The sequence below is a fragment of the Equus caballus genome, chromosome 1, assembly GCF_041296265.1.
Source record: "Equus caballus isolate H_3958 breed thoroughbred chromosome 1, TB-T2T, whole genome shotgun sequence".
Lineage (NCBI taxonomy): Eukaryota > Metazoa > Chordata > Mammalia > Perissodactyla > Equidae > Equus > Equus caballus.
In genome coordinates, this window is record NC_091684.1 from 156,330,661 (window position 1) to 156,357,712 (window position 27,052).

Consider the following 27,052-nt stretch of genomic DNA (forward strand, 5'->3'; position numbering starts at 1 on the left):
TATAACTTTGCTTGAATCTAAAACCTGTAATATGTCAACTCTGCTTCTGATATTTTCAGAAAGGTAAACAACTGAAAAAATAAGGGGATTCATGATAATAACAGAACAAGAAGGAAGTAAAGAAATTATTTATAGGTTATTGAGAGTTGATATTTACATGCAAGATTTCCTTGTCTTTCAAGTTCAATGATTAATAATTAAGCGAGGATAATTCAAGATGTCTCATGGCTCCAGCAGCCCTTCCTCAGTATTCCAACCGGAAAAGTTTGGACAGGCATTAAGAAGCCAGCGTCTCAGATCTCTAGATCAGAAACAGTCAAGGTAAGAAGACAAGGTTAGAAATGAATTTGAATGAAGTCGGGCTACAGGATATACTGTGACCTGCTCTTTTGCACAGTAGCCGACAGCAAATGCCTATATGCCCCTTGAGTAGCATTTTCTTTCTCAAAAAGGAAGTTTTTGTTTTTGTTATTGTTTTAATCTAGACAACAGACAAAAGGGAAGACTACACATATTAGCAACATACTTTTCTCCAAGCTTTTTTCTTTCCCCTCAAAAAAGGTGACATGATACAAGGGAGGAAATACATGTATAAATACAATGTATTCGTTTTGGATGTGGATTCAAAGAAATCGGTGGGCATCACTGTTCCTACCAGCCTAGGCTGAAAAGTGCTTTAGTTAAGCAATTTCCCAGGTCTCATTCTACATGTAAACACCTCAGATTGCTATCTGTCTATGAAAAATAGAGAAATGCAAGAAGGAAAAGGCCTACTGTCTCCTCACATGACTGACAGTCAATTTTCTACTATACTTTTCTTTTCATTTTAAAATGTTCTTATTGAGCCAGTTTCCAATGCATTAACTTGGGACAGCTATTACATTTGAACATATTCCACGCTGGCAAACTGCATTTTGGAGTCACCAAGGGTCCCTTGATGCTTTACCATCAGCTGACTAAATTAGTCTCCATTCCTATCGTTTTACACTTGGATTGATGGATGCATTACCTCTCACTCTTGAACTCTAGGAGTTGTTATAGACTCTGAGGAATAGCATGGGGTTCATATTAGGAGTGAAATGGGCCCCGGGGCCCACTTAAGCAAATGCTCATACTGTAAAGATCACCGCTGGACTTTGGTTGGTTCCTCAGATATGAAGGAATCTCAAGGAGGTGAATTGGTTTGAAATTCTTCCTAGAGATGCACGATTACTTGGGAAAAAAATGTTTTCATTCTATGTGCAAAGTAGTAGGCTAGTCAGCAAGGAACACGCAAAAGAAGCACAGGTTCACTATCTGAGTGGCAGGCAAAATAACTTCCAGAGAATTGCAGAGAGCAAACCAGTTTGGCTGGAACAGGGGAGGAATGCCTTATTCTATTAGAACCTGTCATTGCTCCATCCAGGCCCCTGAGAATCCCTCTTACCCATCCATTCTGTGCATCCAAACCCCAGCTTCTCTGTGCTTGGCTTCTAATGGTTTCCACCGGCAGCTGTCTTCAGCTTGCCTTGGGCTAGGGGAACAGCTTTGCCTGCAGGTGCAGAGAATCAGAAGCACCTAGTAGTTTACACGCCAACACTTCCCTCCTGGGAGGAGCCAACAGCCAATAATTGACTGGTGTGGGAGTATGAAAGTCCAGCCCCCTTGTGTGGAGGCAGGACCTGAGGTGCAATTTACACTGCAGAGTTCTCCAGAGGATCAAGCTGAAGCTTGAACCCTTGCTTGGCTTCTTATTTCCTGTCCTGCTTCCCCGACTCTCTTGCCAGTTTTTCCTGAGGACACTTCTTAATAAATCAGCTGCTCAGGAATCCTTGTCACAGGGCTTGCTTCTGAAGAAGGTGACCTAACAGACCTTAGCGAGGAGTCAGGACTTGTTTCTGCCTGAACGAGAGATGGTATTGGATCTGGAAGTGAGGAGGGAGAAGCACTCTATCCCTAAGATGGCAGAATTAACAACATGAGTAAAGGACCAGGCTGGAGTCAGGAACTGGAATGGTGTATTGGAGTGCAACAAAGGGGGTGATATGGCTGGATTAAAAATTATATAAAGAAAAAGGAGAAATGTCTCTTCTTTTCATTTTTACATTCCCTTCAGGAAGTAAGCTTTTTAAAAACAAAATTCCCCTTCCTAAAACTTACGATTTAATTTTTTTTTTCCTCCCAGAAAAAGCTGGGAGATAAAATCATAAGTACTCACCTCAGGTTTAAAGATGTGCAAAATTAATCACATAGAAGGCCGAGAGGAGAAAATTTCTCTCTGGCCCTTACCATGCATGAACAAGAGATTGCGCTACAGTCAAGGGACACAGATAAATTAAAATACTCTGTTTATTTGTCAAGCACATACTTGAAAGTGAATGTTAAAAAGAAAATAAATGTTAATTAAAAAAATTAAAAACCACAATTATTCTTTAATCCTTAATACGGCATGCAAGGACCTTCATAATCTGGCCCTATGCCACATTTCAATCCTTCTCTTCCTCTATTTTCCTCCATACACATAACCGGTTAGCACTTCACTAAGCTCCTTGCCATTGTTTGAACACACTATACTGTTTCACACTCTCATGCTTTGCTCTGCTGCTCCTTGACATGCCCTTCTATCTCTTCTTTGGCTGATAAACTTCTACTCATATTTTAATGCCCAGCTCAAATTTTACATTCTCAGTTACCTTATCCTGTCTTTCCAAGCAATTTATCATTTTTGTCTCTGTGTTTATCATACCTGGAATATACCTTCAAAATAGCACTTAGAATATTACCTTTAAATGCAAACAACAACTCCATGGGATCCTGGAGAAATGTGTTCATTTCATCTTTGTTTCTTCTCCCCATTGTATTGCCTAGCACACTCCCAGCTCTCCGTTAATGTCTGTGGATTTTGAAATAAATTGAACAAATATGTATTAGTAAAGTGGAACCAAATTACAAAACCTCTTGGATGGCAAACTAACCTGAATTGTAGCCTATATTATAGGGTGGAAAATTTGGAATTCTTTGATTAAGAAACTCCTTCACTAAAATTTTTGATTTAATGAAAACATGTGTTAAGCATCTGGTGAGAAAGAAAATCATCACTATTTGCTCCTTGCCTCTAGGCTCTAGATCATACAGTGTATTTCTAGTAGCGAGGATGCCCAAACTAGCCAATAAAATTGTGATTAGTTTAAGCATTTCTTATTTCATATATTCACCAACAGATTTGAGAAGAGAAGTGATTTCCTAAAAGCATAATGATCAAGAGCAAGGAGTTTAAGTCTGGGAGATTTAGACTGAAATCCTGACGTTGCCAATTACAACTACGTAATTTTTGGCAAGTTGTGTTTCAGTAGTGAAATAAAGATAAAGGCAATGACCTCATACAGTTGTTGCAAAGAATAGTGTTCTGCCTCAAATATTAGTATTATAAACAGTAATATTATTGAGGCTTTCTTTGACAATTATTCCTCCTTTCATCAGGGAGGATTTCCCCAGGATGCCCCCTTCAAAATGTGTCAGCATTGTTAATCCAGAGGTGGTTAAGAGAAGAATGGGAATTCCAGATTGAGGGACCAGTCATTTGGAAGCATAAAAGCGTATTACTTGTTCAGACAGTATCATGGCTCAGTTTTCTGCTCCCATCCTCACACCTCCTCTCATAGACTGAAGCAGTGGCTAACCTAGGTCTGAACTCCTCAAACCTCAATATCCCCTTGAAGTATGATGGGCTTTCCAGGCCTAGCTGAGCTATAAAAATAGCCTCAAATCACTGACTGCTTTTCAACTCCCCTCTCCTCTGTTGGATCGACCTGGCCATAGGTCCTCTGGTTCCCAAACAGCAACTCCCCTGCCAGTCCCCTTTGTGACATAGGTAGCATCTAGGCATTTGTGACCACTATAGGATCAAATGTATTTCTTTACAAAAGACTGTATTCTCAGGACACAGAGTCTCATCTCTTCTATTTTGAATTTTATCTGTGGTGACTAATACTACAAAGCATAGCCAGAAATTCTAAAATATGAGGGAATCTCTTGATTTGAACCATGTTCTGATAAAGTGAGAACAGGGGCCCCAGGTGTGCTCTGGAGGTTTATCAGTTTCTCAGATTGTCTCACATTAGGAAAGAAGCTGTAACATACTCTAAACTTGTAGGTTCCTCTCTCCTTCTTTGCACATATTTTCTATCATTCTAAGGCCAAAGGTCTTAGTTGTTGAGAGAACAAAGTCCTTTTTCTGGTTCTCAAAGCTCTGCTTTATTTTAGGTAAAAACTGTTTTCCATAAAGGTCCAGTGACGTGGTAGAGTGGTTTCACCTACTTTTGATCATAGACTTCACCCGTCATCATGGCGTTCCACGTCCTCCATTGCTTCAACTCTTCTTCAGCAAGCCCACCCCACACTGCAGGGCTTGCGCTCATTACTGTTCCACCTAATAGGCTTTGCATTTGGAATTTCCAATTTCCCATTGAACAAAATGGGCAACAACCCATCCTCCTCAGTAAATGACCCCCCTAGATGCTCATTTCCTAATTCTCTCTCTCTTTCACACACACATACACACACACTCACACAAACACAAATATCAACCACATGTGACTGACTCCACAGATAGCATATTTTCCCCATCCTAGCATAACCATAAGGCAGGATGCACAATATTTTTTTATTCACACAAAAAAACTCTACACCACTAGGAGTAATGAGAAATACATATTCAAAATCCATAGGGATTATGGGGGCATGTAAGAAATAGTTGTATTATAACACATATGCAGCATCTCACCCCAAAATTCATAACTAGATTTTTCTATGTCTCTTCCCAAAGTCCCTCACCTGCCACTCACTCTTCTTCTGTCTCCTTGCAATAGTTTCCATAGCTTCTCAAGCTCTCTTGACCCCAGTCCTATGCACCTTCCTTCCCTCCTGGCCTCTCTATAGCACTCACCATGTTTTACTCACATATTTTCCTCCTCCAAACATGCATCTCCAAGCCCTCTTTAATAAAATCCTTGAGTTTACAAAAGATTCTCCAGTTACTAGGATCCACCTGTCTTGGAAAACAGATACAGAACTATAAATAGTACATTTTTGTGTTAGAATTGCTATTTTTCCAATCACACAAAGCAGAGGAATGAGATTTTAGTTCACATGAAGATAAACCAATGGATAAGGTATTAAGAGGTTCAGGGAGTTTATGCCAGCAAGGCTTTGAAGTTTTTTTTTTTTTCTTAATTGCTCCAACTTTCCCCAAATTTCCCCAATTGATTTGGTCATTTCCACCTAGAAGTAGCTTCATAACATTGAATGGCAATATGCCTAAAACTGAATTTACCCCCTCCACTCAATCTGCTCTCCTGATCAACTCCCATTTATAACACTTCCATTTTCCTTAATCATTCAGGCTTCAAAGACTAAAACAATCTTTGACTCATCTCTATTCTTTATTTTCTATAACCAGTCTATCACTGGTTTATTCTTCTTTTGAAATGTCTCAATATGAAGTCCTTTCCATTTCACTGTGCTAGGTTGTTCAAAACTCTGCCACCTTCTGCCTGACAATTACAAACCCTACTAACGAGTCTACCACCCTCCAATTCTAATTCTTCCTGCCCATCATTGACAGATAAATCTTCCCCCAAAAGTCACTGTCCTGATGCCATTTCTCTGCTCAAAAATCTCCAACGGCTCCTCAATGCCTACTTGTTGGATAAATAAGAACAATTAGTATCGTTAACTACTCTCCAATGACTCTGATTCAAACAAGTAAGGAATGAGAGTGGATGTGAGTTTGGCTCCTCACAAGCACCTTAAGGTATCAAGACGTTGCTCACATAATTAACTGTCTTCTAGAAGTATTTTGCCAAACAAGCAGGGAAAGAAGAAAGGTATAAGGGAGGTAGAAGGAGAGGGAGAAGAAAAGAGAAGAAGAGAAAGGGAGGGAGGGTGGATGAGAAGAAGAGAGGGACAGAGAAAGACTGGAAGAAAGGAAGAAACTCACCTAAGGATAAAACATAATTGCTTCTTTCCATATTGCTTCCTTCCTTTCAACATCTGGATTTCTCTTTTCGTGTAAGGCCAATTTTTAATAAAAAACAAGTTTGTTCCAAGTCAAGAAAAAATAAAAGTAAAACTCATGAAACTAAAGAAAAAACACATGATTTGCCTTGACTTTTATGCTTTCCTGGAAGATGGAAAGCCAAGATAGCACTCTCTGTTCCAATTTTCCAATTTAGAAAGGGAAAATAGAAAAATGTTTTTGTGGCTTTCTCTCATAAAAGTCAGAACATCCTGTATATTTGAACCCTACATGGCTCAGATGTGGTGCTTAACATCTTTCTCTCTTCTTTTAAGGTTGTTTTTTCTGCCACCTTTGCTTGTGTGTTGATTAGTATGTCAAAGAGAATATTGAGACTGAGAAAGTGTAGTCTGCATTTAAGGTGCTTTATTGGCATAAGATGTAGAAAGTAAACAACTTTAAAACTGGCAAGCAAACATTTTCAATTAATCTATGCTTTTAAGAGTGAATGCAGAGGAATAGTTGAGAGAATGAAATTAATGATCAAAGTATCTTTCAATGAAAAATAATTTGTTTTAAAGAAAAAGAAATAACAAGTAATAGCTGCTGCTAATTTTAATATTGAGCTTGGTTCTTTGTCACCCTGTGGAAAATCCATTGGGAAGTAGACCGTAATGTGAAGGAGTGGAGGTAAGGTCTTTTAATTAAATTTAAAGATTTTCTTACCTATGGGAAAGAGCATAATTAGCTGTTTTCTAACGCATTTGACCTGAAGATGCTTGAATCAGCAGATAATTGAATGTATTAAAAGAAGTAGCAAATTCTAATTATGAGACTTAGTTGTGGAGTGGGGGGTAGAAAGAAGTCATTTATTATTTATTCAAGAGAGTTCATAGAAATGTAGAAGGAGGCAGAGGAAGAGGCAATTACCAACTGTCTCAGGCCCAAGACTGCGCATCTTCACACAGTGGCACTTGGGAGGGGAATTGGGCAGCTCAGGACTTGAGTCGATTTTGTTATTCCCACACAAGATCTCAATCTGAATGCCAAATAAATTACCAGTAAAAATAGACTGAAGTACTCACAGCAGTAGAATGTACCAGCTGGACTGATGCCTGCATCACAGATTAACTCTGATATATTGGGCTTTGGTATGTTGCTGTGATGTTTCTGAGGGCACATATATTCAAGTCTACAGGCTAACAAGCTGTGCTCAGACAGAGTTCTAGTGAGTAAGTACTTGGGTCATATGGTGCTTACACAAATTTAAGTCAGTCACGGTCTCCTTTTAAAGGAAAACAAGTGACATGAACTCCAAGTCTGAAATTATTTTATTATATTACTTAAATATTGATACATATGAAAGCTATGAACTTAAATATGTATTCTTACACTTATTAATTTGGGTATAATTTAAAAAACAAGACAGGTTATAAAATAAATACAAACAATAAACCAATAAAATTCAAACTAATATGATGGATGATACTGTTTTGCTGAAAACGAATCTACACTCAAAACCCAGAATATGATATTGGCTACTATGATACAGATTCTGTAGAATTTTTCATGCCTAAACTATTGTGTACCTTGTGGTGATTCATTTCTCCATCATTCTTCTTTATTTAACTAATGCAAAACCGACCTTCCTATAATATGCAGTGAGGGCATTTGGCTTTTATTTGCATTTAAATACGTCATTTGAGTATTAAGCCAAACTTTGTTCTCTCTTATTGGTCCTGGGTCATTAATGTAGTAATATTGATCTGAATAAAACTAAAACAAACATAAACTCAGATGCTGAATATAGCGTGTAGTATGTTTTATTATTTCATTCTCTTAGCAGATATAGAAAATACTATTCCACTCTCCATTCACTCATGCATTCATCTATTCAACAAATAGTGTTTGCTATGTATTAACTACTTCAGATGATGATGATAATGATGATGATGATGAATACTGTACAATCCTTGGTCAAGAAAAGAAAAATAACTTTAAAATTAAGTGTTCAGCAATAAATCATATATCTAAAGAGCTACAATTTTAGGTTATGTTAAAGCCATTGGGAAAATGCATACATACGGTTAAGAGAGTTTGAAAGCAGAGCACATCTCATTGGAATGGGAAATATGACTCAAAATTGCAAATAATTACAACAATAGCAATGAAAATGATGCCAAGGATTGTATTTCACATATACTATTAACTGTTTATCAGGTGCCAGTCACTGATTAGTCGTTATCTTACTTAACCTTCAGACCAACCTAACGAGATAGTTATTTTTTCATCATTTTATAGATAAGGCAATTGATACCCAAAAGCACACAGCTAGTAGTGATAGAGATAGGATTTTAACACAGGCAGAATAGTTCCAAAATATGAGTGTTCAGCTATATTTCTACGTAAAAGCGTTGGTATTTGAATTTGGTATTTTTTATAATTAATGAATATGAATTGAGTGCATACAATATACTTCACAGCCTTGGATGCCAAGTTAGGTAGTTCACATAATAATATATTACATGATATGATGTTTAATAAATTATATCTCATGTATATGTATATGTTACAAAATATCATTAATAATAATATAAATTGTTATAAATTTGATAATAGTATGATGGTTAATTGTATGCATCAACTTGACTAGGTCACAGGGTGCCCAGATATTTGGTCAAACATTATTTTGAATGTTTCTGTGAGTAAGAGACAAACTAAAACCTTGAAAGGCATCCAATTTTCCCATAAGGATACTTGCTGAGTTCCAGTGCCGAGAGGGAGTCTGGTTAGCTGGGTGAAATATTCTAGAAGGGACAGTGAAATCCGATGTACTCACAAGGTGCTTTGCTTTCCTGAAAAACCTCCCTGGTCCGTTTCTAAAGACATTTACCATATTGGAAGGCTCATCGGGCAGGAAGCTAAGGAGCTTTGCTGAGACTCTCTGAAGGATAGAATTGCATTCTTGAAAGTCTTTGGTACTGAGAAGATGTATTTTTGAAAGGTTCTTAATACATATCCCATGAAGGACATACCTAGAGAAGAAGATGAACAAGAGTTAGGCTGAGTTTTTCTAAACCTGCAACCATGCCTTGACTCAGCTCAATTTCTTGTTGAAGTGAGATGTCTGACCCTCATCCCATCCGCTTAACACAGGAAAGGGGAAACTCTCACTGGTAGAATACAACATCACTGGGATTCTCTAAAGCTCTTTAGTACACAATGTCCAGCATACAATTTTTAAAAATTAGAAATGAGAATAGACAAGGAAACATCATAGAAGAAGAAGACAAACAACATCAACAACGATATAAACAGACCCATGTATGATCTAGACATCAGAGTTAACACACAAGGACTTTAAAATAGCTATGATTCTTATATCCAAAAAAAGAAGATAAGGTGTACAAAATGAATTAGAATATTGAGAGTTTTAACATAAAATTGGCACCTATAAAAATAATCAAGTGGATAGTCAGGAACTTAAAAATTAAAAAATAGGGGCCAGCCTCATGTTGTAGTGGTTAAGTTTGGCACATTCCACTTCAACAGCCTGGGTTCACAGATTCAGATACCACGTACGGAACTACACCACTTGTCAGCCATGCTGTGGTGGCGACCCACATATAAAGTAGAGGGAGATTGGCACAGATGTTAGCTCAGGGCTAATCTTCCTCATGGAAAAAATGAGGAAGATTGGGAATCGATGCTAGCTCAAACCTAATCTTCCTCAGCAAAAAAAAAAAAAAAAAAAAATTTAAAAATATATATCTGAAAGTAGAACCATATCAGATAGGTTTAACAGCAGATTGGAGACACAGGGTTAGTGAAATGGAAAACACTGCACAAGTGAAGTAGATACATGGGAACATCTCAATCGCATTTATAGTTGCAGTTCCAGAAGGAGAGAAGCAAGAGAAAGAGGCAGAAATAATGTTTGAAGAGACAGTGGCTGAATGTTTTCTGAAACTCACAAAGAACATCAACCCAAAGAATTCCAATGAGGAAAAATTCAATTCAAAAAAGGAAAAACACAAAGAAAACCACATCCAGTCACATCATAGTAACAATGTAGAATATCAAGGACAAAAAGGAAATCCTAAAAAGTGACAGGGATAAAAAAATATTACCTTTAAAGTAGTAATTCTAAGACTGGCAGCTGAATTCTCAACAGAACTGACGAAAGCCAGAAACAGCAGAATAACATTTTCTAACCATTAAAAGAAAATAACTCCCAACTTAAAATTCCATATGCAATAAAAATTTCTTTCAAAAGTGAAGGTAAAATAAAGTCATTTGCTGATGAAAATCTGAGAGAATTTTGTTTTACTAAAAGCTCTACACTAAAAGAAAATCTAAAGGGAATTCTTCAGGCAAATGGAAATTCATCCCTATTGAATACTTGACAAGGCAGAAGAAAAAGAAAAACATTATTGGGTCATTTTAAAGGAATATTGAGTATATAAAATTATAATTATAATGTCTTTTGCAGTGAAAACACATGTAGAAACTAAAATGTTAAAATTACTTAAAATGCAAAAATTACTTAAAAGTCAGGAGGAAATAAATAGAGTTTAAAGGACCTGAGGTTCAAGCAGTGTCACGTTTGGCATATAAGTAATAATTTGCATTAGACTTTAATAGTCAAGAATGAATTATTACATCTTCAGTGTCTACTAAGATGATACAAAGCTGGTTTGTCAATAGAAGTGAAAATGCTGTTACCAGTCATTTCATAGTTTTAATACAAATGAGAAAATATGAATGACAATAGGCATAAAAGCATAATCAGATGCTTGTTGGGTCTCAGTTTATCAATTGTATGGTCAATTGTACCTGAAAAGGATAAGATTTATAAAGACAAGAAAGTCTCAGTATATATTGTTGGAAACTGGAAATTACTTCTAAAATATACGGTGTACGAAATGAAATTTTATAACGTATTTAGCACTCTGGGAACAAAACCATATCTCATCCTTTTAAAAGAAAAGTCATCTTTCAATACTAAACTTCCATACGCATATTCAAGGATTTATAGAGAAAGTAGAGTACTAACAGTAGTCAGGATCCAAATGCATAATGAAAATAATAAAAATTGCAAAATTTCAGAAAAGTGAGTATGCCGTGACAGAATTTTCAGGAAAATCTTCATAAAATAGATAGAATCTAAAGTAGGCCCTGAAATATGACTGGCAAACACATTTCATTTCTTGATAAAAATGGATGGCGAAGAAGAGAAAGCAATGTACCTTCCTACAATCTTTGGCTAGAAATGGAAAATGAAATCTAATACCAATAGTAAAGATCTGAATTTGGACACAATTTCACTCACAACAGTATTAGCTCTTAAGAATGAGGACCTGGGTAGGAGAGGATGACTGGCACGGAACGGAAGATATGCTTTTCAGGAAACAGACCTTTTTAAAGTTTCCTCTCGCTTTATACTTTGCTACAAGTAGAGGATGCGACTTGGGAAATCTACATGAATTTTTCATCTTGAGAAGCAAGAAGATAGGAGGACTGAGTACCAATCTGCATAGTGAGATTATCAGAAGAGTTAAATATCCAAGCAGAAGCCCTGGAGGATCAGAGCTACATCTTCACAAATTGGCTTTTTACAGTAATAAAATTTTGAGGGTTAATTATCTTACCCAACCTCAGAGGTAAAACTACAAATTATTTAAAGCAGCAATTATTGATATTGATGATTAATAAGAAAGTATACAATTGTACTTAGGTGTCTATATTTTGTAGTCTTGTCTTCAAACACTATCATTATTCATTATAGATTGGTTCACAGTTACAATTTAACATGCAATTTTTGGTTGCATTTATAAAAATTGTAAATGAAAGGAAGTGTGAGTTCTAATGGCAATCTCAGTTAACTGTGGCTGTATCTGTTCATTCGGACCATGAAGTTATTATACAGGTATCACTATGCCCCCATTGATCATTTATCTAGACTGCAGACATAGTCTGTGGAAAGAGAGAAAAATAATTGTATGCCTTTACTCGGAAAACCCCAAACTCTGAGGAAATATCAATTGTCCTGAATAATACAACACAAATACTATAGCTGGATGTCAAGCATAATAACATAAGTTAATAAGGGATTATCCAAGGCCCCCATGGCTTGTAGGATTGTGGAAATAAATCTAGAGGTGCAATGTACAGTGCTGAATCGGATCCTGGGAAGCTGTAGCAACTCCAGCGTAATTACGCAGTGAAACTTTGAGTGGCAGCCATGGAATAACTAGTACTTTCAGTTTCAACAGATGGCTGCCTTTAAACCTAACTTTCTCCAGTACCAAATGTCTGAGAGTCCCTACAAAACTGTTTAGCATATTTTAAACAGTAACTTTATAAATACTTGATAAATTTAACTAAATTATAAACTTCAGATACACTTTGTAACTCCACGGAAACAGTTTTGCTCCTGAAACAAATCCTTTGCGGCTCTGAATCCCAAACTATGTCTGGTTTTGTTTTAGATCTCAACTGAATATTTTAGAAACACTTTCATCATGTCTGAAGTAAAATAATTAATGAAAGTTACACAAACAATATTCTCTGAGGCATCACTAACCAATCACCAAGGAAGGCATGCAAAATGTTTCTTAGAAGTAGCATGACAGCACATCGTTCTAAATTTGGTTACTCCCAGAGAGTCTAAAGAAACATTATCAAAAGATATGGCTCAGTGATTATGTAGCCTCAAGTAACGGAATAATTAAGTCGTGATTTAATCCAATAATATCACTGTCCTAATTTACTCTATCTCGTGGAGCTTTCCTACCTACAGGTAAGATCTAAGGTACACGAGACAAATCTGAAGATGCAATCCTCTCTAAAGCACATTTCCCAGACCTAGAGGCCCAATTTCCCCCAGATTCAGTACTTATTCTAATAGAGTGAATCCACTATGCTGACATTCCCCATTTAAAACATTCCCATGACTAAACATCAATAAGCACATATGATAAATTACAAGATCACAAAATAGTAAAGGCCAAATTATCATAGTAAGTTATGGGTATTTTTAATACGGATGTTGACTCGTGTTTTGCTAGCCTTGCACATTATTAAATGATTGTTTTGTGGCTACTACATTAACCCTAAATGTCTGGAAAATTCTTAAAGAATTAGCACTTAGAACTCAATCAATGGAACCTGGGGTATCAGGCAAACACAGTGTTATCAGAGAAATGAGGTTCAAATGTCAATGGAATCAACAGTAAAACTAAGTTCCTGTTGAACCAATGAGCAGCTTCCACAGGGTTTTATGTTGCTCCTGCCGAATCCCGGGGTTGTCCCTAAAGTCTATGTGGGAGAGTTAAGGAGACCCAATTGCTAAGGTTACAGAGATGTGCTCAAAAGGAGTTAGGCATTTGCAGGGACCAACTCTGTCAGTTCTCCCCACATTCAGCGGATCCCATCCTCACCCCTTATCCTGATTTGCCTCATTGTGCCCAATCCTTAGGTGAGAATAACAAAAGGATATAGCTGCGTGAGAGAAACAAAATTCTTAATGTATGAATCAACATTCACAGCCTCTCCTTTCTTGCCTCCAATAAGGAAAAGTCCTGACATTGCCTAATTGGCATTTCCTTTTTCTCTGATTTTAATCACAGGGGTTAAAGACCAACAAGAAGACTATTAAGAATGTGAGAGATAGATAGAGAGGCTTTGGAGAGGCTGAGTAGTTTGAGAGAGACAGAGGGAGGGAAGGAATGGGGTATCGTATCGAGACAAACTGCCTTGGGGATGAAGGATTGGATATTCTTTCATGTTCTGCAAAAGAAGAAGCAAAAAGCAATTGCTGGCACTGTATTAAATTACTTTTGGTCACTTGACTGTGCTTCTCTGAATGCGACACCTCAGCAGGACTGGAATTTTCAGGCATAGTTCACAGCATTAGCAGAACAATGGGTAACAAAGGTAGGAGTAAGGCCTGACACACTGCTGACCAACAACCACAGGGTCAGGTGGAACCTGTGTGGACACTGAGGAGAAATAGGCCTGCTGGACAATAGAACAAATATAACCAGAGGAAAATCCAAAATGATGACCAGTATTCAGAAGTGGATCAGAAATTAGAGTGGGACAATAATTATGCAATATTTTTTATGATAGGGTATATACATTTCTCACAATTTCACATTACTGAAATCACGATGAACCTTAAAATTAAACATAGTTGAATGTGTATCATTTCCCATTCTTCCTGAAAAGCTGTTATTAGATCAATGGGGAATCTATTGTAAGTTCCATGAATGTAGGAGAACCATGTCTATTTTTATCATTATTATTAACTATTTATTCAGCACAATATATTGTGCACAAAGCTGTAACATAATAAGTCCTCAATAAATATTTGCTGAATAATCAGTAGTGTGCCAGACTTGAAGAAATTGATCATATAAGAAAAAAACAGCTATTTTTTCCTAGAAATTTTTAGTTTTAGTATGTGCCAGATGGGGTATACCTGTTACAAATATTATTGCATTTAATCCTCCCAATATCCCTACATTATAAATATTGTTATGTTAGTTTCACAGCTGAGGAAACTGAGTCTCAGAGAGGTTAAGAAACTTGGTGAAAGTTCTGAACTAGGACGGAGATGGAGCTGCTTTGAAATTCATGTCTAGGTCACTGTAAAGCCCTAGGTCTTAGCACTACACTATGTTGTTTCAAAAGAAGAAGTTAGTAGACAAATTCAGTGAAGATTTGAAGGAGGAAATAAACAGAGTCCGAGAACCAGGTCTGAGTGGAGGGGTTATGGTTGGAGTCAGAGAGCAATGAGGAAAGATAGAGATGAAGTGAGGGGCTGTGACTGCCCTGAGCTAAATTCCAGACTCAGCTGTCCCCTGACTATTAAGGAAATCTGCATTTTCCTCACTGTTCTTTTATCCTTATAAAACTCCATTCAAGATACTTCAGGAGGAATTAACAATACCAGTAGCCCGAGTTTCAGATCTGTGTAACCCACCAACTTGAACTTAGTACATAATTTAAGGCATTAATTTTCCAAATAGTGAATTATTGATCCAATGACCAAATGAAGTTCCCAAAAGTGCTTAACATACTCCAAAGGGATACCTTGTTACACTGGGGGAAAGTAGAACTTCTTTCTAAATCAGTGTGACTTATAGACATACGGATTTTGCATTTATATTACATGAGCTGAAAATGTCATGCTGTAGTTCACAGATGCCATCTACATAAACAAAGGGAATGGATGCCAGTCAGTTCCTGCTAATGTACAATAAGCACAGAATAACAGAGAAGGCAATGACCCAAACCAATTATAAACGACTCAGGATGGGGTGGGGCTCAGTATTGGGAGGTTTGGTTTTCACAGACAGATGGTTTCCTCATCATTATTTGTGGTACCAATTAAAACCGGTGTGACTGGGAGGGAGACAACAGCTCCTGTCTGCACACTGTTCTATTCTGCAATTCCGTTCATTTTGTGGGGCCTCTCCTAGTAAGCAGTGAGCCTTCTTTCTCCTAGCTACAATGATTCTTAGAGTTGATAAGAAATCGCAGCTGTCTCCTAGCCTATTACATCTTCTCAATGACCAGAACAGTTCGTGCTTGTGTAAATATGCCTTTTCCTTTGTGGAAGCTGAAATCAGTTACACACAGTTAATCACACCATAGTCTTGCCTATACAGTCAGAAACTGACATTAAAAGTCTCTCCTTAGTCTGCTCCAAACTCAATAACCCCAAAGAATTCAGTGTGTCCCAGTCAACCCTTTAATCGCTATTTTTTTTACTCTCATATTCTATGGACTATATCCAAATTCTTCATTTTTCAGATCAATAATAGGATTAAAATGAATCTCACTACAATAGCAGTTAAGACTAGAACCACATGAACCATACTGGGAGAATCACTACATATTTCCAATGCCCACCTTTTAGAGCTTGATTTTAAATAGTGAGCACATGTTTTTGACTTCTGTGTTACCTTGTAATCTAGATCTTATTCAACTATTTGTATAGAATCTGACTGAAAGAATCACTCCAGCTCATTCTTAAGTTCTACTTACTTGCCCCAAAATAGTGTTCTGATTTTTTCTTATTTCTTCCTGAGTGAATTATACTGAACATATCAATTGAAATACCAAGCTTAATAGTTTATCCAATTTCTAAGGACATTTAAATTTTAATTAATTTCTGTAGGATCCTAGTCTAAGTTGTATTTCCCATATTAAAGTGTATATATATATATAATGTATATATATATATACATTAAAGCATATATATGTAGAGAGAGTATACATACATTCCTTATATTTATATATGTATAAAATATTATATAATACATTAAAAAACTTCTAAGAGTAGTCAATAATCATAGAATCATGGAATCTTAGAGACGGAAGAACATTATGCCAGATTCTATGCCTTCAGAGGCAGCCGCCTAGTTACCTTGGTTTTCAAAAAAGGAAGATGGCAAATTCTGTGATCTTGGAGTTTATAATCCTGCCCACCTCCAAGAATGTGGATTCTAATGAGCTTGACATAGATACTACAATAAGGAAAGAATCAAAAATGCTGTCAAGGAGGGGCTGGCCCCGTGGCCGAGTGGTTAAGTTCGCGCACTCCGCAGCAGGCGGCCCAGTGTTTCGTTAGTTCGAATCCTGGGCGCGGACATGGCACTGCTCATCAGACCACGCTGAGGCAGCGTCCCACATGCCACAACTAGAAGAACCCACAACGAAGAATACACAACTATGTACTGGGGGGCTTTGGGGAGAAAAAGGAAAAAATAAAATCTTTAAAAAAAAAAAAATGCTGTCAAGGATTGTTCAAAAGATGCTTCAAAAGTCATTCATCACAGAATTTGTTACAGAGGAAATAATTACAAATTCCCTAACTAAAATTCCCAACACTGAGAGTATGATTAAATGCTTATAGGGGAGTTGGCCTTTTTTTAACTTAATTAATAGGGGGAAATTCTCCATGTATAATTTTATTATAGCTTTTCGGCAACAGATTTGCTTCCAGAACACAGATACTATGAAAACCACTGCTAAATACAAGCCAAAATGGGGGAAAGAAGAGATTCATATTAACATTGACATCATTGGACATGTAGATTTAGGCAAGTCCACCACTACTGGCCATCTGAGCTACAAATGTGGTGGGATTGACAAAAAAACCATAGAAAAGATTTAGAAGGAGGCTGCAGAGATGGGAAAGTGCTCCTTCAAGTAAGCCTAGGTCTTAGATAAACTGAAAGCTAAATGTGAGATGGTATCACTATTGATATCTCCATGGGGAAGTGTGAGACAAATAAGTATTATATGACCATCATTGATGCCTCAAGACTCAGAGACTTTTTCAAAAACGTGATAATAGGCACATCTCAAGCTAACTCCGCTGTGGTGATCGTTGCTCCTGGTGTTGGTGAATTTGAAGAAGCTATCTCCAAGAATGGGCAGACTCATGAGCATGTCTTTTGGGCTTACACACTGGTTGTGAAACAACTAATTGTTGGTGTTAAAATGGATTCCACTGAGCCTCACTCCAGCCAGAGAAACATGAGGGAAATTGTTAAGGAAGTCAATACCTACGTTAAGAAAATTGACTACAAGCCAGATGCAGTAGCATTGGTGCCAATCTCTGGTTGGAATGGTAACAATGTGCTGGAGCCAAGTACAAACATACCTTGGTTCAAGGGATGGAAAATCACCCATAAAGATGGCAATGCCAGAGGAACCACACTGCTTGTTGCTTGGACTGCATCCTGCCACCAATTCATCCAACTGAGAAGCCCGTCGGTCTGTTCCTCCAGGATATCGAGAAAATTGGTGGTATTGATACTGTCCCTGTGGGCCTAGTGGAGACTGGTGTTCTCAAACATGGCATGGTCATCAACTTTGCTCCAGTCAATGTTATAACTGAGGTAAAGTATGTTGAAATGCACCATGAAAAGATTTGAGTGAAGCTCTTCCTTGGGACAAGGTGGGCTTTGATGTCAAGAAAGTGTCTGTCAAAGATGTTCATTGTGGCAACGTGGCTGGTGATAGCAAAAATGACCCACCAATGGGAGTGACGTCAGTATCATGGCAGTGTGAACTTGCCTGGGATTTTCTCCCCTCCAACATACAATGAAAAGGAACATCCATACTCCAACAGAGGACATCCTAACACAGCACAAAAACATTGGAGAGACATGCAGCCTTAAGATGGAGGGCAGAGAGACTGGAGTCCCCCTTGGAGGAGCTGGAACAGGGTAAGAGAGAATTTCACTCCCTCTCCTAAAGACTGCTATCCAGGACCATGTGAGGTTCTGAGAGAGAAGGAACAGAGGAGGGGATGTTTGTTCGTAGGAACATCAAGGACCCCTGAGGATCCTAGAGGCAAGGGCCCTACCTTCCTATGCAGCCTAGAGGGAAGACATCTACTGGGCAAGAGCTTTTGTGGGGGGTGACCTCATCAAGCTAATATGCCAGGAGAGCAGATAGCAAGAGCAGAGTAAGAAAGACCAGAGTGCATTCAGGAGAAAGTGCTCCTCCTCTTCATGGCCCTTGCCTGCTCCAGTTCCACTGCCTATGATCACAGCTGAAGGCAGAGGGCTCAGAATACACTGCTCTTGACCCCCACCAAGTGGCAACAGGTGGTACCTGAAATATATCAGGATATATTATAATCATAATATACCAGGATAATAATATCAGGATGCGTAAGATCCAAACCAGCTCCCATATCAATATCAAAGATTATATCAAATTTCCAGACCAGAGGGAAAACAACAAGTACCCAGAATGCAGTCCTGAGGACACAGAAATATTTAATCCAAATGATGATGAATTCAAAATAGCTATCATCAAAAAACTCAGTGAGGTAAAAGAGAATGTAGAGAAACAATTCAACGAGTTCAGGAGCTACTTATCAAGAGATTGAAACTATAAAGAAGAATCAATCAGAAATATTAGAGATGAAAGACACAATGGAAGAGATAAAACAAAATATGGATTCCCTGAAAGCTCGAGTGGACATCATAGAGAAGTGTATCTGGATAATAGAAGATAGACATGTTGAAATGCTCCAGACAGAAGAGGAGAGAGAACTAAGACTAAAAAGAAATTTAAAAAGTCTCTGAGAAATATCCAACTCAATTAGGAAATGCAACATAAGAATTATAGGTATTCAAGAAGGAGAAGAGAAGGAGAATGGAGCAGAAAGTGTGTTCAAAGGAATAATAACAGAAAACTTCACAAACCTAGGGAAAGGGAGGGAAATCCATGTGGAAGAAGCTTCCAGATCTCCTAGATACATCAATGTAAAAAGATCTACTGCAAGGCATATAGTAGTAAAACTGGCAAAAATGAATGACAAAGAAAGAATACTAAGGACAGCAAAACAGAAGAAAGTAACCTACAAAGAAACCCCAATCAGGGTTTCAGCAAATTTCTCTGCAGAAACCTTACAGAATTACATATTCAAATCTTTAAAAGACAGAAATTTTCAGCCAAGAATACTCTATCCAGCAAAAATATCCTTCAGATATGATGGAGAAATAAAAATTTTCCCAGACAAACAAAAGCTAAGGGAGTTCGTAGCCACAAGAGGCCCCCTACAAGAAATCCTCAAGAAGGCCCTCATACCTGGAAAAAGGAAAAAGGGAGAAAGGGGTCACAAGGCACGGGATAAGGAGATAGATAGGTAGACAGAATCAGAATAGGATAGCAAATTCTCAAGTATAGCATTAAAGATAAAAGGAAGAAAAATACCAAAAACAAAGATAATCTTGTCATTTGAATCAGAAACTCACAACACAAGATGGAATAAGATGTGAGAAAAACAACTTAGGAGGGGAAGAGGTAAGGGACTGAATCAGTTTAGACTAAGGAAATAAGAGGCCATCAGAAAATGGACTATCTTATACACGAGATTATAAATACATACCTCATGGTAACCACTAAACAAAAAAGCAGAACACAAATAATAAACAAGGAGAAAACAAACATATCATAAAAAACTACGTAATTCAATGGGTAAAACAAAACACACTGGATGAGAAACAAAGGAAATGCAGGAGAACCAGAAAATGAGAAATTAAATGGCACCTTAAGCCCTCATATATCAATAATCACCCTAACTATAAATGGAGTGAATTCTACAACAAAAAGACAGAGTGGTGAGATGGATTAAAGAACAAGACCTGACAATATGCTGCCTCCAGGAAAGACGTCTCAGCTCCAATGACAAACACAGGCTCAGAGTGAAGAGATGGAAGATGATATTCCAAGCTAATGGCAAACAAAAGAAAGCAGGTGTTGCAATACTTATATCAGATAAAGTAGACTTCAAGATAAGACAGGTGAAGAGAGACAAAGAGGTGCAGTATATAATGATCAAAGGGACACTCCATCAAGAAGAAATAACACTTATAAATATCTATGTACCCAACGGAGGAGCACCAAAGTTCATAAAGCAACTATCAACAAACCTAAAAGAAGATGTTAATAATAACACAATAATAGTAGGGGACCTCAACACTATGCTCACATCAATAGATAGATCATCCAGACAGGAAATCAACAAGGAAACAGTGTAATTAAATGAAAAGTTAAACCAGTCGGACTTAATAGGCATATATAGAGTACTCTGTGCAAAAACAGCAGAATACACATTCTTCTCAGGTGCTCACAGAACATTCTGAAGGCTAGACCATATGTTGGGAAACAAGGCAAGCCGCAATAAATTTAAGAAAATTGAAATAATAACAAGCATCTTTTCTATTCACAATACTATAAAGCTAGAAATTAATTACAAGAAAAAAGCTGAGAAAGGTACAAAGATGTGGAGATTAAACAATAAGCTATTCAACAAGCAATGGATCATTGAAGAAATTAAAGGAAAAATCTAAAAATACCTTGAGAAAATTGAAAATGATAACATAACATACCAACTCATATGAGATGCAGCAAAAGCTGTATTATGAGGGAAATTCATCACAATATAGACAGACCTTCACAAACAAGAAAAATCCCAAATAAGCAATCTTAAATTACACCTATCTGAATTAGAAAAGGAGAACAAACAAAGTCTGAAGTCAGCAGAAGGAGAGGAATAAAAATAATCAGAGCAGAAATAAATGCAATTGAAACAAACAAGCAGTAGAAAGGATCAATGAAACAAAGAGCTGGTTCTTTGAAAAGATAAATAAAATTTACAAACTCCTAGCCAGACTGACAAAAAAAAAAAGAGAGCAAGCTCAGATAAACAAAATTAGAAATGAAAGAGGAGAAATACCAACAGACACGACAGAAATACAACAGATTATAAGAGAAGACTACAAAGAACTATATGCTGAGGAAATGGATAAATTCTTAGACTCTTACAATCTCCCAACGCTGAATCAAGAAGAAACAGATACTCTGAATACAGCAATCACAAGGAAAGAGATTGAAACAATAATCACAAGCATCCCAAAGAATAAAAGCCCAGGACCAGACCCCTTCCCTGGGGAATTCTACCAAACTTTCAGAGAAGATTTAATATCTATCCTGCTCAAGCTATTCCAAAAATTAGGGAAGAAGGAACACTTCCTAACATATTCTGCAAGGCCAACATCACTGTGATACCAAAGCCTGAAAAGGACAACACAAAAAAGGAAAACTACAGGCCAATATTGCTGATGAACATAGATGCAAACATACTCAACAAAATTTTGACAACCTGAATTCAGCAATACATCAAAAGGGTCATACATCATGATCAAGTGGGATTTATTCCAGGGACACAGGGATGGTTCAACATCCACAAATCAATCAACATGATACTCCACATCAAGAAATTGAGGAATAAAAACCATATGATCATCTCAATAGATGCAGAGAAAGCATTTGACAAGATCCAACAGCCATTTATAGTAAAAACTCTTAACAAAATGGGAATAGAAGGAAAGTACCTCAACATAATAAAGCCCATATATAACAAACCCACAGCCAACATCACACTCAATGGGAAAAATCTGAATGCCACCCCCTTGAGAATAGGAACAAGACGAGGATGCCCACGATCACCACTCTTATTCAACATAGTACTGGAGGTTTTGGCCAGAGCAATTAGGCAAGAGAAAGGAATAAAAGGAATCCAAATAGGGAGAGAAGGAGTGAAACTCTTGCTATTTGCAGACAACATGATCTTATATATAGAAAACCCCAAAGAATCCATCGGAAAACTAATAGAAATAATTAACAACTACAATAAAGTTGCAGGCTACAAAATCAACTTACAAAAATCAGTTGCATTTCTATACTCTAATAACAAACTTACAGAAAGAGAACTCAAGAATACAATTCCATTTAAAATTGCAACTAAAAATGTCAAGTACCTAGGAATAAATTTAACCAAGGAGGTGAAGGACCTATACAATGAAAACTATAAGACATTACTGAAAGAAACTGATAATGACATAAAGAGATGGAAAGAGATTCTATGCACATGGAATGGAAGAACAAACATAGTTAAAATGTCCATACTACCCAAAGCAATCTACAGATTCAATGCAATCCCAATCAGAATCTCAATGAGATTCTTCATGGAAATAGAAGAAAAATTCCTAAAATTCATATGGGGCAACCAAAGACCCTTAACTGCTAAGGCAATCCTGAGAAAAAAGAACAAAGTTGGAGGCATCACAATTCCTGACTTCAAAATGTACTACAAAGCTACTGTAATCAAAACAGCATGGTACTTGTACAAAATCAGGTGCACAGATCAATGGAACAGAATTGATAGCCCAGAAATAAAATTGCACATCTATGGACACCTAATCTTTGACAAAGGAGCCAAGAACACACAATGGAGAAAAGATAGTCTCTTTGAAAAATGGTGTTGGGAAAACTGGACAGCCACATGAAAAAGAAGGAAAGTAGACCATTATCTCATGCCATACACAAAAATAAACTCAAAATGGATCAAAGACTTGAAGGTAAGTCCTGAAGCCACAGAACTCCTAGAAGATAATATAGGGAGTACACTTTTTGACATTAAACTTGAAAGGAACTTTTTGAATACCATGTCTTCTCAGACAAGAGAAACAAAAGAAAAAATAAACAAGTGGTAGTTCATCAGACTAAAGAGCTTCTGGAAGGCAAAAGAAACTAGGATCAAAACAAAGAGACAACCCACCAACTGGGAGAAAGTATTTGCAAATCATATATCTGACAAGGGATTAATCTCCATAATACATAAGGAACTCACACAACTGAACAATAAAAAAAACAAACAGCCCGATCAAAAAATGGGCAGAGGACATGAACAGACATGTTTCCAAAGAAGATATACAGATGGCAAATAAACACATGAAAAGATGTTCAACATCACTAATCATCAGGGAAACGCAAATCACAACTACACTAAGATACCACCTCATGCCTGTTAAAATGGCTGTAATCACTAAGACTAAAAGTTAACAAATGTTGGAGAGGATGTGGAGAGAAGGGAACTGTCACACACTGCTGGTGGGAATGCAAACTGGTGCAGCCATTATGGAAAGCAGTATGGAGATTCCTTAAAAAACTGAAAATAGAACTACCGTATGACCCAGCTCTCCCACTACTGGGTATCTACCCAGACAACTTGAAATCAACAATCCAAAGTAACATATGCACCCCTATGTTCATTGCAGCACTATTCACAATAGCCAAGACATGGAAACAATCCAAGTGTCCATCGACTGACGATTGGATAAAGAAGATATGGTATATATATACAATGGAATACTACTCAGCCAGAAAAAAGACAAATTAATCCCATTTGCAACAACATGGAAGGACCTGGAGGGAATTATGCTAAGCGAAATAAGCCAGACTGAGAATTACAAACACCAGATCATTTCTCTCATATGTGGAATAAGAACAAACACATGAACAAAGAAAACAGTTCAGTGGTTACCAGGGTAAGTGGGATAGAGGAGGGCACAGGGGGTGAAGGGGAGCACTTATGTGGTGACAGTCAAGAAATAACATGTGGGGGGGTGCTGACCTCATGGCGCAGCAGTTAAGTTCACGCATTTTACTTTGGTGGCCCGGGTTTCGCTGGTTCAGATCCTGGGTTCAGACATAGCACCGCTCAGCAAGCCATGCTGTGGTAGGTGTCCCACATATAAAGTAGAGGAAGATGGGCATGGATGTTAGCTCAGGGCCAGTCTTCCTCAGCAAAAAGAGGAAGATTGGAGGCAGATGGTAGCTCAGGGCTAATCTTCCTCAAAAAAGAAAAATAGAAAGAAAGAATGCACAACTGAAATCTCACATTGATGTAAACTATTATGAACTCAATAATAATAAAAAAACAAATGACCCACCCATGGAAGCAGCTGGCTTCACTGTTCAGGTGATTACCCTGAACACTCAGGCCAAACTGGTGCTGGCTATGAACCTGTGCTGGATTGTCACACAGCTCACATTGCTTGCAAGTCTGCTGAGCTGAAGGAGAAGATTGATCACCATTCTTCTAAGAAGCTGGAAAATGGCCTGCCTCAAATTCATGAATCTTGTGATGCTGCCATGGTTGATATGGTTCTTGGAAATCCCGTGTGTTGAGAGCTTCTCTGACTATCCTCCTCTGGGTCATTTGGCTGTTTGTGACATGAGACAGACTGTTGCTATTGGTGTCATCAAATCAGTGGACAAAAAAGACTGCTAGCGCTGGTAAGGTCGCCAAGTCTGCCCATAAAATTCAGTAGGCTAAATGAATGTTATTCCTAGTACTTGCCACCCTAGACCGCCTCAGTGGCGGAAGAAGGTCTCAGAACTGTTTGTCTCAATTGGCCGTTTAAGTTTAATAGTAAAATTCTGGTTAATTACAACAATGTAGTATAAAACCTTCACAGGAAAAAGAGGATGTTTTGTGGATCGTTAGTTTTTTTCTGTGGCAGTTTTAAGTTATTAGTTTTTATAATCAGTACTTTTTAATGGAAACAATTTGACCAAAAATATGTTACAGAACTTTGACACTCATTAAAACAGAGTTTAATGAGAAAATAATTCAGTGTAAAAAACAAAATACAAAACTATACCTATAAGATCATCCCAAAAAATCAAAATAAAATTGGTATATAGGTACACGGATAAATATACACACATATAGAAATGTAAAAGAAATGACTGAAGGTAATCAATTGATAGCCGTAATTATCTCTTGGTAATTACAGGTGGTTTTTGTTTCTTTTTTTCTAAAATTCTGTTTTCTAACTTTTTAAACAACACATGTGCATTGTATCTCTAACTTGAAATCAAGCTACTTTTATTTTACAATTTTGTGAATCCATAAAATTAATTGTTAGTCTTCTTTTTCGCATTCCTTAGCTTGGTTGCTCTTAAACTAAGATGTTTAACTTCAAAGATAACCTGAGTCACTAATTAAAAACAACAAACAAAACAAAAGCACCCTCCACTTCCAAAATGGATATTTCTCCATGGGTGACATCAAACAAGTATCTGGCCCACAAAAAAGACAAAAAAAATCTATAGAAAATCTTGGAAATGCGAGGAAGGTGAGCTGGTTCAGGAGTTGAAGAGGCTAGACTTGAAACAGAAAGTCCAAGGAAGCTTCTACACAATCCTGATTTGGTCAAAGTAAAGGGTACATAAAAATCACAGGAACTGCAGTGAAGAAACTTTGAAAACACTGCTGCAGTCAGGTGATCAAGGTCAACCTCAACAGTGATACGCCTTGTTGATAGCAAGCCACTCTTAATGTAATGCGATGAAAGTGGTACTTTACTTCTTTTGTCCTCTTCCCTGATACCTATAACTTCAGTCTAATCATGAGGGAAACATCATACCCAGTTGCGGGACATTCTTCAAAATACCTGACCAGTACTGCTCAAAACTGTCAAAGTCATCAAAAACAAGGAAAGTCTGAGAAACTGTCACAACCAAGAGGATCCTAAGGAGACATGATGGCTAAATGTAATGTGGTATTCTGGAAGTGATCCTGGAACAGAGAAAAGACAGTAATTTTAAAAAAGAAAGAAAAATTGAATATAGTGTGGACTTCACTTAATAATAATGTATCCATATTGGTTCATTAGCTATAATATGTACTATAATAATGCAAAATGTTAATAATAGGGAAAACTGGGTGTGGGATATATCAGAGTTCTCTATTCCATATTCATGACTTTCATGTAAATCTAAGTCTATTCTAAAATGGAAAGTTGATTTAAAAATTATACACACACACAAAGGAACCTGTACACAGCGTATTCCACCACTGCTGACACCATTGACACCTCTCCTCAACCACAAGCTCTTGATACAAGGATATTATTTGATTCATCTTTGTATTTCCTACGACTACTTAAACTATGCCTTTTACACAATCATTACAGCATAAATGCCCCCGGAATTGGAAGAGAGGATGATCCAGTGTCTGGGGTCCAGCTGACTGCACAGGAAGAAAACAAAAGTTTCTATTAAGATGCACTTGTTCCAGTTCTACCAATTATTGCAGAATTTAATCTCACTTAGAGAGAAAGACCCATAATGATGGACCGAAATTGAAAAAAAGAAAAGAAAAATGAACACAGGGTGGCAGCCACAGCACCAACGGCAACGTATAAGAATCTCATAGAAGCTGTAGGCATCTTAATTTACCTTAAATGTCATCGCTTAAAGCTTGAAAGTCAAAACAGGGAGAACATATTAAAGAAGATAACACATAAGAATTGCATTTTGAAGGTTGTTCTGATGATCAGATGAGAAAAATATGTGAACACCCTTCAAAATCATCACACAGTCAAAAAGCAGTTTTTAAATTTCCTCAGGTATGGAGCACCTGAAAGTCATAGTGCTCCTTAGAGATCCCAGTGAATACTGATGTGTTGAATTGTATTAGAGGAACCATTTTTACGGGAGAAAATATAACAAGTGAATGCAGAATGAGATCACAACTATGAGCACGTGCCACACACACGTACACATAGACACACAGAAAACTCTTGGACTCAGCCTAATTGTTCCTTGATGATTTCTTCCATTATTATTCATCTGCTATTTTGTTCTCTTCTTTTTCCTGTATCTGCT

The 27,052-nt window shown here is 37.3% G+C and overlaps 1 pseudogene; it reads left to right on the forward strand.

Moving 5' to 3' along the window:
* Positions 1 to 217: 217 nt before the first annotated feature.
* Positions 218 to 24,708, forward strand: LOC100070433 (elongation factor 1-alpha 1-like; annotated as a pseudogene).
* The last annotated feature ends 2,344 nt before the right edge of the window (positions 24,709 to 27,052 follow it).